Source organism: Diadema antillarum, unplaced genomic scaffold (genome assembly GCF_040938485.1).
Source record: "Diadema antillarum isolate AM-2024a unplaced genomic scaffold, OU_Dant_1.0 seq00000286_RagTag, whole genome shotgun sequence".
NCBI lineage: Eukaryota > Metazoa > Echinodermata > Echinoidea > Diadematoida > Diadematidae > Diadema > Diadema antillarum.
The window spans coordinates 869,333-885,010 of NW_027271314.1; the positions used below are offsets into that span (position 1 = coordinate 869,333).

At 36.0% G+C, this 15,678-nt stretch overlaps 1 pseudogene; it reads right to left on the minus strand.

Annotated features, from left to right (window-relative positions):
• LOC139730032 (uncharacterized) overlaps nt 1-15,678 on the minus strand; it is a 121,032-nt pseudogene that overhangs the window by 26,542 nt on the left and 78,812 nt on the right.

A 15,678-nucleotide genomic window follows, 5' to 3' on the forward strand; every position in this document is an offset into this window, starting at 1 on the left:
TTTTACTCCAATTAATGAATCAGAAATTATTGACATTGTTCGATCTCTGAAATGTAGTAATTCCTGTGGGCCGGATAACTCAAAGGTGAATTTTTTGAAAAAAATAATTTACCCCTTAGCAGCCCCTCTCATCCATATATCAAATCTATCCCTACATAACGGTGAGTTTCCAGACTCTTTTAAAATCGCCAAAGCTGCGATCTTGAAAAAATATATAATTCATAAAGAGAGAGAAAAGACAAATAAATTGAAGAAAACTCATACTCCATATCATCACCTGTCTGCTTAATAATCTCTTCCTGTCATTAAACACTCTTTTTGCTTGATTCTACGCTAGCAACTATCACGTAAAGAATTAATACTCCTGAAAGAAACTTGATATAAAAATGCTGATAATTTCAGTCGTCCAGGAACATAATATGCTTTTTCAACCTTTTGAATAATTTGTTTGATTTGTTTTTGTTTCGTGATGCATTGTCATAAATAAATAAATGCACGTACATGTATAGGGCCTATATATTTCAATGTAGGTTTATACATTAAATCAATGCTATCAAGCTATAGTCTCTTGTTTAACATTTTCCATTGTAATTGTCATCATCATCATCGACATTATTATGATTGGCAGTATCACGTTTTCAAACGTGTGTGTGTAGGTGTATCGCTCGCGTAAGTGTAAATTGGTCCTTTCGGCATTTTTGTTTGTTTGTTTTGTTTTAAGTGTATGGGCGTCATCACGAGAACACTGTCCTTTATAGAAGCCTATTGAAATCAATGGCTCCTTATTACACAAACAGATTTCTGAGAAAGAGGCTCTTCTAGATCAATTTCGAGACACAAAATATATTCTAAAATATCATGATTCTTTTCAAGTCGTGAAATGTTGGCTTATTATATTTGTTGAATGTCTCATTCTACTAATATAAACCAGTTTATTTATCTTGGTATCGATTTGATGCAACGCTACTATCTATGGACCAAGCTCATCGTTTTCATTAACACTTTACCTGTACTTGACATTTAGTTATTAAACGCGTGTTATTGACACTTTTAAGAAAAGGAAATTTTACCACTGTTCATGTTTTTCAGTCGGAGAGGCACTTAGATAGCAGTCTCATTTATGTGAATTGTAATAGGGCAAAAACAACAGATTCTTTGTTGAAATTAAAGAAATTACCTTCAGTTGCTTAAAGGTGGTACAGTTTTGGTTGTTGTAGAGGGATTTAACTTCTTGTGAGATAATAACCACTTGTGAAATATCACAAGAGGCGTACGATTCTAAGAGGAATTCAAAGTTTATAATAGATGATCAAAATCGGTTTTGAAATGACTGAGATGTCAAAAAACAAATTGAAATAAAGTGGTCCTGATAAAAAATGGGTCCCACCGTTTATTAGGACCACCTGCTTTGGATTTTGTCATTATATTTCATGGATTTTATGCATTATCATTTTTTTTTCATTTTATTGTTTAAATGAATATTTCATAAAAGGGTTTCTCATGCTCTCACGAGAAAGTTCATATTTCATGAACTTTATTCATTATTTTTGTATTTTTGTATTATTTAAATAAATATTTCATAAAAGGGTTTCTCATGCCCTCACGAGAGAAAAAGTTGAAAACCTAAACCCCATCTCAACCAAAACTATACCCTCCCTTCAAAACATGAGCGAACAAAACGACTCAAAATATATCGGGATTAGTAATTTAAAAAGGGGGACACACAAACACGCACACACACACACACACACACACACACACAACCGATATGTAAATTCAGTGACAGCTTAGGGCCGTGAGGAGCAATCGTAAGTAGCAATCGTAATGACCAAGACTCTTTTTAACCAATCGCTATCATAAATAATTATGTAATCAATTTAGGTGTGCAATATTTTAATTTTAAAGATCTTATCATTTTGTTTGTTTGTTTGTTTGTTTGTTTTTATTTCTGCATTCAATCAGATGCAATTTGAATGCAAACTTCAAAAAGTACAAAGACAAAGAATAACAAGTGCAGTGAAATAAATCGATAACAGTACATAAATAGATACACATAGGTGATTGCATTGAGCAATGTAGATACACAGAAAGATAAAATAAGATATACAGTATTTTTCAGTAAACAACAGAGATCATTGAATACAGGAGACCACCATCATAAGCGATTAAGCTTGAAATGGATGTTCTCATCAAATGGATGTTCTCATTTTGTTCTCATCAAAAACAGTTAAATGGAAGGAAGGTGAAATCTAAGGCAGGTTTCTTAAGTAGATATTGGATGATTTTGGGTATTTATTTAATTTCATATCCTCTATCTAAATGTGATGTCTTTATTATTGGTCTGTTTTGATAAATGCGTTTATGTTCATATGTTCTTTACATATGCGTTAATTTGATTCAGTTCAATTCAAATAAAATTCTATTTCCAAAAAAACATTTTTGTTGTCGATACAAATTCAAGTAAAACAAAAGCTACAATGTATACAACAGTATCTATACATGTACAATATGTACATATAAAACTGATTGTTTTCAAAATAATTTTGTTATTGGAAAAGGGATGCCCACTTAAAAGGCAATCTTGCATGTATGTACAGGAATGCATTGCATGAGGGCTCACACAAGTAAAGGCGATAGTAAACTAATAATGACTTTTGTGAGCACTATAGCCCATGTATTGCTTCCCTGTTTATTCTTTTGTGTTTTAGTATACGTCTTACTGTACCATTTCCTTGTGAAAGTATGTTACATCACTGTAATTGTTTGATTGAATAAATGATTATCAGAATCATAATCATCGTCATAATAAAAACAATAATATATGAATTTTCGGAGATAGCTGCTTGATCAGATAATTGCTATTGGGATGACACGCTACCGGCACTAGAACAATAAACTATTTTGTGTACTCTTGCTTGGCTTTAAGTGACGTCTCATTAATCTAATAATGTTGTTTCAATCGTTCTCATAGCACTGTTTTCTCCTTTTACAAAGAGATTACACCATTAGTCGCCACCTCCTGGGTGTATACTAAAGGTTACAATTATTCGGAAGGTTCGTAATTCCGAAAATGAAATAAGTTTCGCTTTTCAGAAGGTTCGTTGATAGAAAAGTTCGTTAATTAGAAAGTTCGTTATAACGAAGGTGTGTTGTTTTGAAGGTTCGCAATTCCATCAATTTAATGATGTCCGTTATTCCTAATGTTCGTTAATCCGAAAAAAAGTAAAAATGTTCGTAATTCTTGAGGTCAGTTCCCCTTGTCATTTTCGGATTAACCAATCTTCGGAATAGCGAATCTTCTGAATAACAAACCTTCAATTCACTTTCGACTTAACGAACCGTATTTCATTTTCGCATTAGCGAACGTCTAGGGACTAAAATATAGAGACTTTATGTGTTCAAAATGACGTACCTTATGAATAACAATTTTTATTCCATTTTCAGATTAACGAACACAAAGAACATAGTATAATTATGACCGCTGAAAGCTCTTGTCAACTTTGAATAGCGTTGAAAGAGAGAGAGAGAAAAAAAAATAGGAAGAATATGTTTTCCGCAAAGGAAACGCTTTCGCGAATACATTATTATAGGACCTAGATATTCTCAAATGGGAAGTCAATGTACACATCTGAAATATCCATCAGTCACTGGGATCATTCAGTGCAAAGTTCGAGGCCAGACAAGAGCAAGACGGAGAAGGACACTGGTATCGCTGGTATGCCAGTCATTTCATACGCAAACCACTCCTTAAAGGACAAGTTCACCTTCATAAACATAAGGATTGAGAGAATGCAACAATATTAGTAGAACACATCAGTGAAAGTTTGAGGAAAATTGGACAATCGATGCAAAAGTTATGAATTTTTTTAATTTTTGTGTTGGAACCGCTGGATGAGGAGACTACTACAGCTTGTGAGTCATATGCGTACAACAGTATAAAGAAAATGTAAAAGAAAATTCAACATATTTTCACTTTTTTCGCATAATAAAAGAGCACTTGACTTGCCTCTTTCTAAAGGCAGGGGGAATAATATTACCCATAACATTTGTCGGTAACGAGTCAGGGGAATGTGTACTTTTTTCAAAAGATGGAATTTTGTGAAATTCTCTTTATATTTTCCTTATATTGTTGTACGCATGTGACATCTAAGTTATTCATACACTGCAGTAGTCTTCTCATCCAGCGGGTACTGCACAAAAACTTCAAAAATTCATAACTTTTGAACGGATTGTCTGATTTTCCTCAAACTTTCAATGATGTGTTCTACTAATATTGCTACATTCTCTCAATCCTTATGTTTATGAAGGTGAACTTGTCCTTTAAGCCTGTTGAACTTATGTTCACGGGGATATTAGACATGTTAGATACAGTACCAGAGATATTTGCTTTGGTATAAAAGTGGAATCAGAAACAAACTACACAAAATACAGATCCTATAAAAGGAAATGAATACAGAGTGTTACTATGTGGAGTGCATATTGTGAACCTTGGAAGAGCCTATTCAATTTAGTCCGACACCTTGGTGTAATCATCCATTGATGTAGAATCGACATTACCAAAAAAAAAAAAAAAAAAAGTGGTAGAAGACTAGCGTTTGAAAAACGCAATTTGCATGAACATTTGTATGTTACACATTCCAGCAAAATGGCTACCACATTGCTATGAGAAGAAACATGGCAAACAATGGCATCATTATTGCCAAGCAAAATATTTTGGTGGAGTTTCTGGGCCTATAAAAGACCTCGATGCTAAGAAATGCAAGATACGATGACCAGAGACAGAGGCCATGAAAAAGGCTAATATTCCTACCTGTTCGTGGTGGTCATAGTTTTAAGAAACAACACTCTGGTCCTCGCATGAAATATTCCAGGTGCGCGCTTGTAGGGCCTATAGCTAACAGCACCTTTCCAACGGATTCTCCTATACGACGAACTTGACTTAACTTGACAGCGTCAACAACGTCAAGGCCTAATGTATTACAAGCAACGGACGTAAAGTGAAACAGACAAGCTGTGACGCCTGACCGGGGGTAATGAGCGGTCTCGTTCGGAGTTCTCGGGTCACTACCACCAGCAGGCCCGGGGTTAAGTGGGTCTGATACGCACACCATTCGTGCGCCTGGTATCAAAGAGAAACATGTGTGGTAGAACAACACCAAGCGCTGCTACCTAATACCTGAAGGTGAACTTGTTTTACTAATACCTTGTTTCACGATCTTGTCTATACCCATGCTGATTAAAGGGCAGACGTCGTCTCTACATACAGACACACGCACACACACACACACACACACACGCACACACACACACACACATTCACAAACACATTTTGATGGGATGCTGCGAAGGTCAATACAGTATTGTTCACACTTTAAAGTTGTACAATGTTGTATGCATGTTCTGAAATATCCCTTTTCTCTAGGCGGGGGATGTTAGCTGGTAGATTTAACTATATAACTCAAACAATGTATATTTTCCTTTACTCACCCCCTTAATCCTTATTAGCAGACTGATGTCCAATATACTGTATTCGATTACGTGTATATGTTAACAGAAAAAGAATGTTCTTTGAAGGTCTGTTTGGCCACAAAAAAAAGTATATATATATATATATATATATATATATATATATGAAGAGTTTCTTTGCAAAAACCGATAAGTCCATATTTGTCAAATGGATATATTTGCGATTAAAGGTCAAGAAAAATAAAGAGAATAATAAGAAAATTTTTGCTTCTTTTGACCATAACTTCAAATATATACCTTTATATATAGTGACCAATATATCATTTAAAAGGTATCATTTTGTACTTTATGACAGAGATCGTACTTCAAAAGCTTCAAAAATGGACTTATCGGTTTTTGCAAACAAACCCTTCATATATAATTGTCTTGAAAATTAATATGTATTATGGCCCTAATAACACGAAAAAGTAGAGTGTGTATTCTAATTCTGTTTCACCTGCGCATTTAAAGGTATTATTTACTATTTGCACATGAAACAAAAACCCAGCTTTAGTGTTTTAAAATAGTTCTAAAGTGCGAGTTAGAGATTAAAACAACCAAGGTCAAAGTTTGAATCAGTATAATCAATGTTAGATATTGTTAAAATATACAACATGTGAACAATAGTTATAATAGAAATCTTTGGGGACTAAACCGTCTGCAGTTATGGTTTATTGAGAAAAATAGTGATATCTCCTTATATTTCAGGATTTATTGCGCAATGTTTTTAAAATAATATAATGGTAGGGTGTTTTTTTGATACAACTGACCTGTACTTAATAATCAGTATGCATCAAATATGATTTTTTGAAGATTTTTTAAATCATTGCTCCCAATGGTAAACAGTACCTTTAGATATTCGCCATCTGTCTATCTCTCTCCTCTGCCGTCTCCTCTCTCTCTCTCTCTCTCTCTCTTTTCATTGTTCTCTTTCTCTTTCTCTGTCTCTGCCTGTCTCTCTGTGTTTATCTGCGAAAAGAACTGCACTCTGAAAATGATATTTCTCTTGTGTATGCATCATTGAGTGAAGTATTACAGATATAAAAACGACAACATAACCAAGTACTATAAAATCGTAATCACCAAGTTTAGATTTCGCGCGGATGATAACAAATCCTACAGAGACTGCATATCTGTAACTTTAACGATCGTCGGTATGACGCTGGGTGAAATCGAATATTGCACACTTGGGTTATTTTCCGTGTCAACGATGAAGAGAAATACACTTAAATAGCGCCATCTATCGCTGCCATACACATTTGATGTTGGTTAGACACTTTCTTTCACATCATGTAGTACATAAATCGAAAGCTCCATGTGTAGATTTGTGGAATTTATTGTGGTTCTTGAGCAGAGAAACCAATACTCTGACAAATCTTAAACAAATTACACTGATCAGTGTTGATGACACAGGAACCTCACATGTTTCAGAAATGTAGCAGTGCAACTCCATTACAATACCGCTTGCTTAAGTAGTTCCCCTGTGTAAAATCTATGCATGCCTTATTCTTTTGTTCTGCTTCCTTGAGCCCAACTCATGTAATCTTTTGGTGAGGCTGCATGTCAGCATCCTTGTTCATTGCAATTTATTATGAATTTTGCAAGCATTCTTATTCCTCATCCTAGTCACTATAAATTGTGAAACTCTGCACTCAGCAACTAATTTGTACTTGTTCAATAATGTGAAAGTCTGAAAACCATCCGAAGGTCTCCTTATCCTCAGATAGGCCCTGTCACACCTCTCCGGGTAAGCTACGCAGGCTTGTTGCGAGTAGGGATTTTCCAGCACGCAGGAGAATTTTCTGCGGGCGGACAAGGATGTTGGCGAGTTCCATACTTGCGTCTTACTGCTAAACGCGTGCTATTTACCTCATACTTGCGTGTATTCCGTGTGACCTGCGTGAGAGCTTTGAAACCGATCCATTTTCAGCTACACTTTGTACGAGCGACATACGGGGTCTGCGAAGTACCTGCGTGGGAGTTGCCTGCGAGGTGCTGCCGCTATTAGGGCCTCCTACTGGTATTCTGCGTGTACCTCTGCGGGCAAGCCCCCGCGACTCACCCGGATTGAGTTTTGAGCATGCTCAAGGCCTTGTCACACCGTGTATGGGGAAGCCTTGCGGGTTGACTTGCTACCCGGACCTGGGCCAGTTGTTGGTCCGCACCTGAGAGTACCCAGTACGTATCTCGCCTGTAGTTGCCCGGAGGTGCGCACGCAAGACCGATTTACCCGCAGCCAAGTTTTGAGCATGACCAAAACTTTTTCCGGGTGAGTCGCGAGGATTGCCCGCAGAGGTCCACGCAGAACGCCAGTAGGAGGCCCTTAGCGGCAGCACCTCGCAGGCAACTCCCAAGCAGGTACTTCGCAGTCCCCGTATGCGGCCAAGATAATGACATTCTGTGGGACTTCTGCCATTCCTTCAGAGGGATTCCTTCACCTAGTTGTCAACCCTCATTCGCCACCAATGCGCCTGATACGCAGGTCACACGGAAGTAGAACGCAAGTAGCACGGGTCCAGCAGGTAAGACGCATGCGAACCTTGCCCAAATCCTTGTCCGCCTGCAAAAATTGTCCAGCGTGCTGGTAAATCCCCACACGCAACAAGTCCGCCTAGCTTGACCGGAAAGGTGTGGCAGGGCCTAAACTTGGCTGCGGGTGAATAAGACTCTGCGTGAGCAACTCCGGGTAACTACGGATGAGATACGTGCCTAGTACTGTCATGTGCGGGTCATCTGCGGGGACCTCCGGGTAGTAACAATTGTTCTTCGCAAGTTACACGCAAGGCTTGCCCGGAAAGGTGTGACACGGCCTTAGTAGCAGATGATATTGTGTACTTCTGCTGCTGTGTGTATATATATCGCCTAACAATCATTCACCCTCTGTGTGTCATATTGATTGAAGGTATGTATGTGAAAGGTGTACACATTTGGCTCAGTGGCAAAGAACGGGTTACCGTCTTATATCAAGTTCGTTTATTTGTTTGTTAGTTTGTTTGTTTTGAACACAAGAAAAAAAAATCAAGTCAATTATCATAAAGTTAAAATATATACCTTTGTTTTCTATAGTGTTTGGGATTCTACGTTGCTTTTTAGATCAAAGCAAGAACTGTTAAGGAAGTTTTTTTTTTCATGCTTAGCGATTGTAATTACTTTGTGCACACGCTCTGCCAGGACTCATTTTAAAGCTATTCCCTGATTCCCTGTGTATTAATATCACCAAAGATTAATTTTGCATTTGTACGTATAGCATTGATATTGTTTTGACATTACGATGTAAAAAGGAATGACCTTGATTTGTTTTACTTCGTGTATGTTGAATTAACTGTTATACTTTGTTATTCTGTTGCAGGGCCCCCTAGAATAACAGTGTATAAACTACTGACGGGACTACCTTGGGTAAAGAAAACTGAATAAATAAATAAATAAATAAATATATAAAATTCATTTATTTCAAAGGAAGCAAAGTCCGTAAGATTTAGTTCTTAGACTTTTATCACTGAAACACAATGTGACAACAATGTATGTGGGCTGGTCAATTGTGCGACATTGAAAATTCCATTGAAGGATTTTAATCAACTATAGTACAAAGGGAAAAGGACAGCAGTTAACAACACGTCTCACGTACTTCACCAAAAAAAGACTAGACAACTCAAGCACACACACACACAGACACACACAGACACACACACACACAGACACACACACAAGGATGTCTTTTAAGTACTTTTAGAACATATAAAGTTAAAGTGGAGGAGATAGCTTCTTTTATTCATCAACAAGTTCCACATTTTTTGTCTTTAAATTGCAAGGATGAGTACGTTAAGAAACAGTTACCTATTAAAAGAACGGAGGTATGAACTTTGATAATTGCCAAAGCATCAATGACAGCTGTAAACATTTCGTTTGATATTGTAAATTATATAAATGACATAAAATAATAAGATAATAAAAAGATATTGTGCGCTGTTCAGCAGGAGTTGTAAACGTCAGCCAAGGATTTTAATCAACTATTACAAAAGGGAGGACAGCAGTTAACAATGTATCCCATTTGACAAAGACAACACTATACAAATCACAATCACTTACAAGTGGCTTACAAATACGTTTTGTACTTAGTTCAGGTAGCAAGCTGTCTATCTCTATTCATTTACAAGGTTAGCGAGATAACATTCTTTCCTCTTCCAGATTGCTAAGAAAGATGATTAAAAAAAAAAGTTACCTGACGGGGGTGTGTAATTCGATATCAATAAGAGTTTGACATCAATGGAGATTGAAGATGCTTTCGTATAAAAATTGATTCAATGATAATGATTAATGTGATTGAGTAGAGTAATTTTATGTATGTATACTATAATAATTGACAAGAAATAATTAGCCATCACAGTGCCGAAAACAATGGACCATGTCAGTTGTTGTTTTTCCTCCGTTTTTATGTGAAGCTTGATTGAAGTTAGAACTCAAGCATGCGGGGGAAAAATCGTTCTGACACTATGCTTCATGTCTAAGACTATTCCTAATCCTATGCGCAGTTTAATAAAGATAGGGTAATTTCATTTTTTTTCACTCTTGTCTTATTTCCAAATTTCGGAGCAGCGCCAATTTCATTTCAAGGACCCACACTTTGACAATATCCTCAATTAAGGAATTTTTTGAGCATTTCGAGTCTTTTAGAGGTTAGAAAAGTTTTAAGATATCGATCTATATTCCTTACATTGCGCTGATTAACTTAACTAGTCATGTTTGTTTTTCTTTTTTTTTTACTCTCAGTATAGCTTATCAAAAAAATGTAAACATTGAATCGTATCATTGAATGGTTTCTTTTCTTGTAATCTAACCCCGACTTCAAACTCATTTCTTCACAAAAAAAAGAAAGAATGAAAGATGCCTGTGTGCGTGCGTTTCGTTTTGATGATAAACACTTGGATTTCGATTTTCTGGTTTCTAGTCTGAGCTATACATAGGATGTATCGGTCCCAATAACCCACAACTTGTGTGTTACGTTAATAAAAGCAGCAATGCACAATTCACAAGTTGGATTCCAAACAATGTTATGATCCATAATATGTATGTGTGAACGGATCGCTTTATAATGAATACTTTGATATAGTTAACACGACATGCAAGGGATCACATTGACGCACTTTGCTAAATAAGATCGTTTTCCATCAACGAATGCATTGCAAATTTCAAACTCGCTTTTCTTCCTCGACCTTACATTGTCTTATCTGCGTTAATTCCATTCCATAATGGACGCAGACAAATAGAAAAAAAAATCTTTTTTTGATGGAAAAAATAAACTATTGAATTGAACTGAATTGAAAAAAGATAAAACCCAAACCAGCAAGATGGGTTTTAATGCAATGATTGGATACCGTGTGACCACCCCCCCCCCCTCGTTTTTTTTTCCTTTTTTTTTGGGGGGGGGGGGGGGGTGAGAGGGAGTGTTGGCTAAGAGAAGTTGCAAACGCCGTAAATACACGTTAAAACTCCTTGGTAATTCCTCTCAGCGATACATACCTCCCCTATCACTCCCGCGGGGCGGGTGCAGCTAATTTATTGCTGCCATTTTGGCAAATGTGACGGCGACGCCACGCCACGACGCGTGGACAATGGCGTGATGTGTCGCTGAAGGAGTTGTGTGAGGGTGAAACACGACGAGAGCTTCACGCGGAGCCGCGGAAAGTTTGCTGAGGCGGAAGGGGTTAACTAAAAAAAAAGGCTTCTTCAAGAATAAAATGTATGTGCTCCTACATATTAGTCGGTAGAACAAAATATGCGAAACAATCGAGGCCATTGTGAGGACGAAACGCAACGAGTTATCTTTCGAGACTAGCTTTCACATCAAAAAGAGGGGAAAAGGGTGGCCTGTTTTGGTTTTCGTTGTTTACAGATTTATAGTTGTAGTAACAACGATAAAAGTATTTATTTTCCGTGTAAAATAATACAAAGAGATGGATTGCCGATATTCTGCTTAGTCAACAAAACAATAGTGATCTTCCATGGGGTCTAAGCAAAGAGTGCATGCACATTAAAAGAAAGAATGAAACAAACAAACAAACGAAATTATAATACATGCAGTATATCCAGTGAAGCAAAAACAAATACAAGAGGAAATGATCATGAAGATGTAATTGCAATGAAAAGAAAATACCAAATTTTCACAAAACTGTTCAACGAAAGTGAAATATATGCACAGGCCTGTTACCATGATCAAATCAATGAAACAATTTACAGAAAATGCAAATCTTGTATAAATTCGTACCGTCTGAATGTTTTCTCTCCATCCCCGCATAAACTTCTGCGTTTTCCCTAAAAAAGTGGTGCATTAAAACATTTTTCCCCCTCAGGTTTTCTTTTGTACTTTTTTGTGCGGAAAGGGTTGCTTATTTTTATGAGTTTGTTTCTGAGAGGGACTACAGTAATATACAAGCTAAGCTTTTCAGCAGTTCCCTTTATTTCCGTCAGCCTATACAGGTTGTTACAACATTCATTGATTCTATGTGACTTTGTTTAAAGTTTGTTTCCCAATCATATCGCAATTCAAGCGCAAATGTACATACTTGAAATACTTTATATGTTTACAATATGTTACATTTATGATTATACATAATTTACTCGTTAGAAATGAAAAACAAATGAAATGAAATGAAATTAAAATGAATAATTTGAGCAAGCTAAATAGATAAATGGGGACAAAAATTAACAAAATCCTTGGATAGATCTAGAATATGAAATATTCCAAATCTATGGGAAGCAGATTTTTGATAGAAATGACCGTTAAAGTATACATATGATTATCAAGCAAAATAACACATCAAGTGGGTATATACCCACCAGTAGCAATATAAAATTGGGTAAAAATATGTTGTTTAAGATAAAGGTTTTAAAAAAATCGTATATTGATGAGTAGAACTAATACATAGGTAAATTGACATTCGTGAAGTGAGGGGGACTGGCAAACAATGTAGATTTCACATAGCGTTCAAACTGATTGAGAAGATATCGAAGTACAAATCTTTAAAAAAAGCGACACAATACTGCATCTCATATTAATCTCTAGTTGTATCTCGTTATACATCGATTAAAAAAAATATTAAAATGTATGTACATGTGATTCGTGACCAGGTTGTAAAATATGCTGAAACTTGATTTCCTATAATAATGTTGTTTTTTTCTTCGATGCAACAAACCCTCTATTTTTCCCCATTGGTTTGGTATATACATGGGCATATCTGGCAGATCAAATCAAGGTGAATAAACGAAGAGATAGTGCCTCCACTAAAAAAAAAAGTATACATTTAATGTAAATATGTATATTACTACCAAATTACACACGCATGCGCACTTTCGTTTACTTGCAGGAGCTCGTCAATACATGTATTGCACATGCATTGCACTATCTTCAAACTCAGCACATTCATCGTATTCCTCGTCAAATAGACCGTTTCATAATCTTTGGTTTCCATTTAAGAGAAGTATAGCATATGCTTAATTCCGCATCATATTCCCTTTGATACTACTGCTGCCAAGAGCACTTCAAATTTTCAATAGTTGACCATTTACAGCCTCACACACACATACACACACATACAAACACACACATATACACACGCAGTGTACTCACACACATACTGTAGATATATGGTTCTTATTATAAACTAAACTAGCTTTTATATTATTTGATATTGTGACGTTTATTTAGCATACATTTATATGCAGTATAATCATGGTTATATTCATGAAATATGACAACATGCTAATTCATTCTTATGTGACTTCCTTTGTATAATTAACATTATTGTACCATTTTATACCCAAAACAAACACAATGATATGCATACATCTTGTCTTAACGGTAGGGTTCCTACTTGCCAAGTTGATCTTATCTTCTTCTTCTTCTTCTTTTGGCTCAGTTTCAATGTAGATGGAAATAAAGCAGAAACCTAAACTGAGTGCTTGTGATATTCACATTGAAATCATTTTTCCTTGTTCTTCTTGCCTTTATTCAATTATGTTGTTATGTAACGATATTTTATTATGGTGAACTTTGTCCTAAAATGGGGATTGATTTTTTCCTCCTCTGTTTCTGATGTACTATGATAATTTTGGAAGAAGAATTAAGTGTAGGGCGTTCCGACAATCATTGTGATCAACAGCGAATAGCAATTATCTTATCTTGTTTTTGTTTTTGTTTTTAGTTTGTTTGGTGAGGAAGTGTTAACACGAGATCTCCAGTATCAAAAATTGAACGAGCCCTTAGTGGGTGATATAGACATTCCAGAAGGATAGTACTAATATCATGACTTAATGATGACTTTATGATTAAATCAACCTTTCGTAGGATACAGTGTGCAGTGTCGAGTGGTTTCACATAAAATATGCTCAGATGGAATAAAAGAGAGTGGTATATTACGCCCACGAAATTACGGTCAAATCTTTTGGGAGGGAAAATCAGCAGAATCATGTATCTATCCTCTTCTTTGCAAAGCAATCACATTATCAATACCAATAGACAGCATCGTCCAGTTGGTCATTTTGTACTTTAACGATGTATATATAGAAGCAATGGGTTATTAATGGTATGGACATGTTCTGGGAATTTGAGAGATATGGCTTTATTGTCTCCTGCAGACATTACGTGGTATAATCAAGGGGCTCAAAGTCTATCAACTCTCAGGCCAATGGGCTTTAGTTTGAAGACAAGAATTTGATATGAACGAATTAGTCTCCCTTTATAGCCAAGACGCTGCTATCTGTATAATTTCCAGCATCTATCGTAATTATACATGCTGACCAACGTGAGGCTGAAAGAAAGACCGTATAAACTCTGACACTATCATACAGTGCGTATCAAAAAAGAAAAGAAAAGAAGGTAATCCTACTTTGGAGGGCTACCATTTCATGATTGTCAGCTATGGGTAGCGCAACGTTGGTTGTGAGGAAAGAAAAAAAATCTTCCTCTTTTCAAAGTACGTATCACACACACACACACCCACACACACACACACACACACGCTCACCTACACACACAGAGAATGAGAGTGGAAAAGAGAAGGAGAGAAGACGAGGAAATAATTATATAGCTGTAGATGAAATAAGGTACAGAGTATAGCTGAAGATATACCTATATAGAAAATCCCTGAAACAAAAATATTCTAAACATCCTTTTATGTTTAGTGAGTGAGAGTGGCACTGCTTTTGATATTATCATGCGATGAATTAAAAAAAAGACTTCAAGAAATCTAGGTGAAAAGTTTTTGGAGTGAGCTTTGAAACAGTGGGTGGAATTTAATCACATTAACAAGTCGAGTAATTATGAATAGATGACTTTATCTGAAATATATAATGAAATATATCACGAAGAGTTGTATTTCAAAAGTTACATAAATAAAAGTGTCTCTCCTAGTCATTTCAAAATAAAGGAATAATTTCGAGTGTGATAAAAAGTGGCATGTTATTGTCAGTAACTAATAAGAACCTGAAATAGACCACTCACAAGGCTCTGTTTAGTATATAATTTTGAAAGTTTTTATTTATAGATATTAACCCATATCATATCAACAACAACAACAACAAAAAAACTGAGGTGACGACGAATATTAAAAGATATTCTTTTCCGTACAAGGAAAACAACAAAAAATAAACACATGTATAGAATCTCGTGGAAAATTGTGGAGAATGGGTTATTTAATAGCTCCATAATTTAATGACAACAAAGTAAAGTTACTTCTAATAAACACTTATTAGTGCTTGTACATCATCAACATCAATTGCATAAACACGCATGTATCCTATAAGCTGTTTTTTTTTTCTCTGACCTTCTTTATGATGCTTTGGTTGTTGTTGTTGATGTTTTTTTTGTCTCTTTCCTTTTACTCCAGTTATCAGACTGCGCCTTTAAAGGCACCGTGGATTTCCCTACCATCTACATTTGATATTTCCAGAATCATGAGAATCGTGCACGCATTTTTGATACAATTCTGTAATAAGAACCCCCCCCCCCCACGGACATGTTCTTTTTATCATAAGGCTTCTTTTCCTTACCACGATAGTACAAACCGAATATTTCTCAGAACTCGTCTACTCCTTCTTTATAACCATAACTGTGTTAACAACCATCGTTATAACCACACGCCACAGGCACTTTGTAATTTAGACTGTCGGGAAACTGTC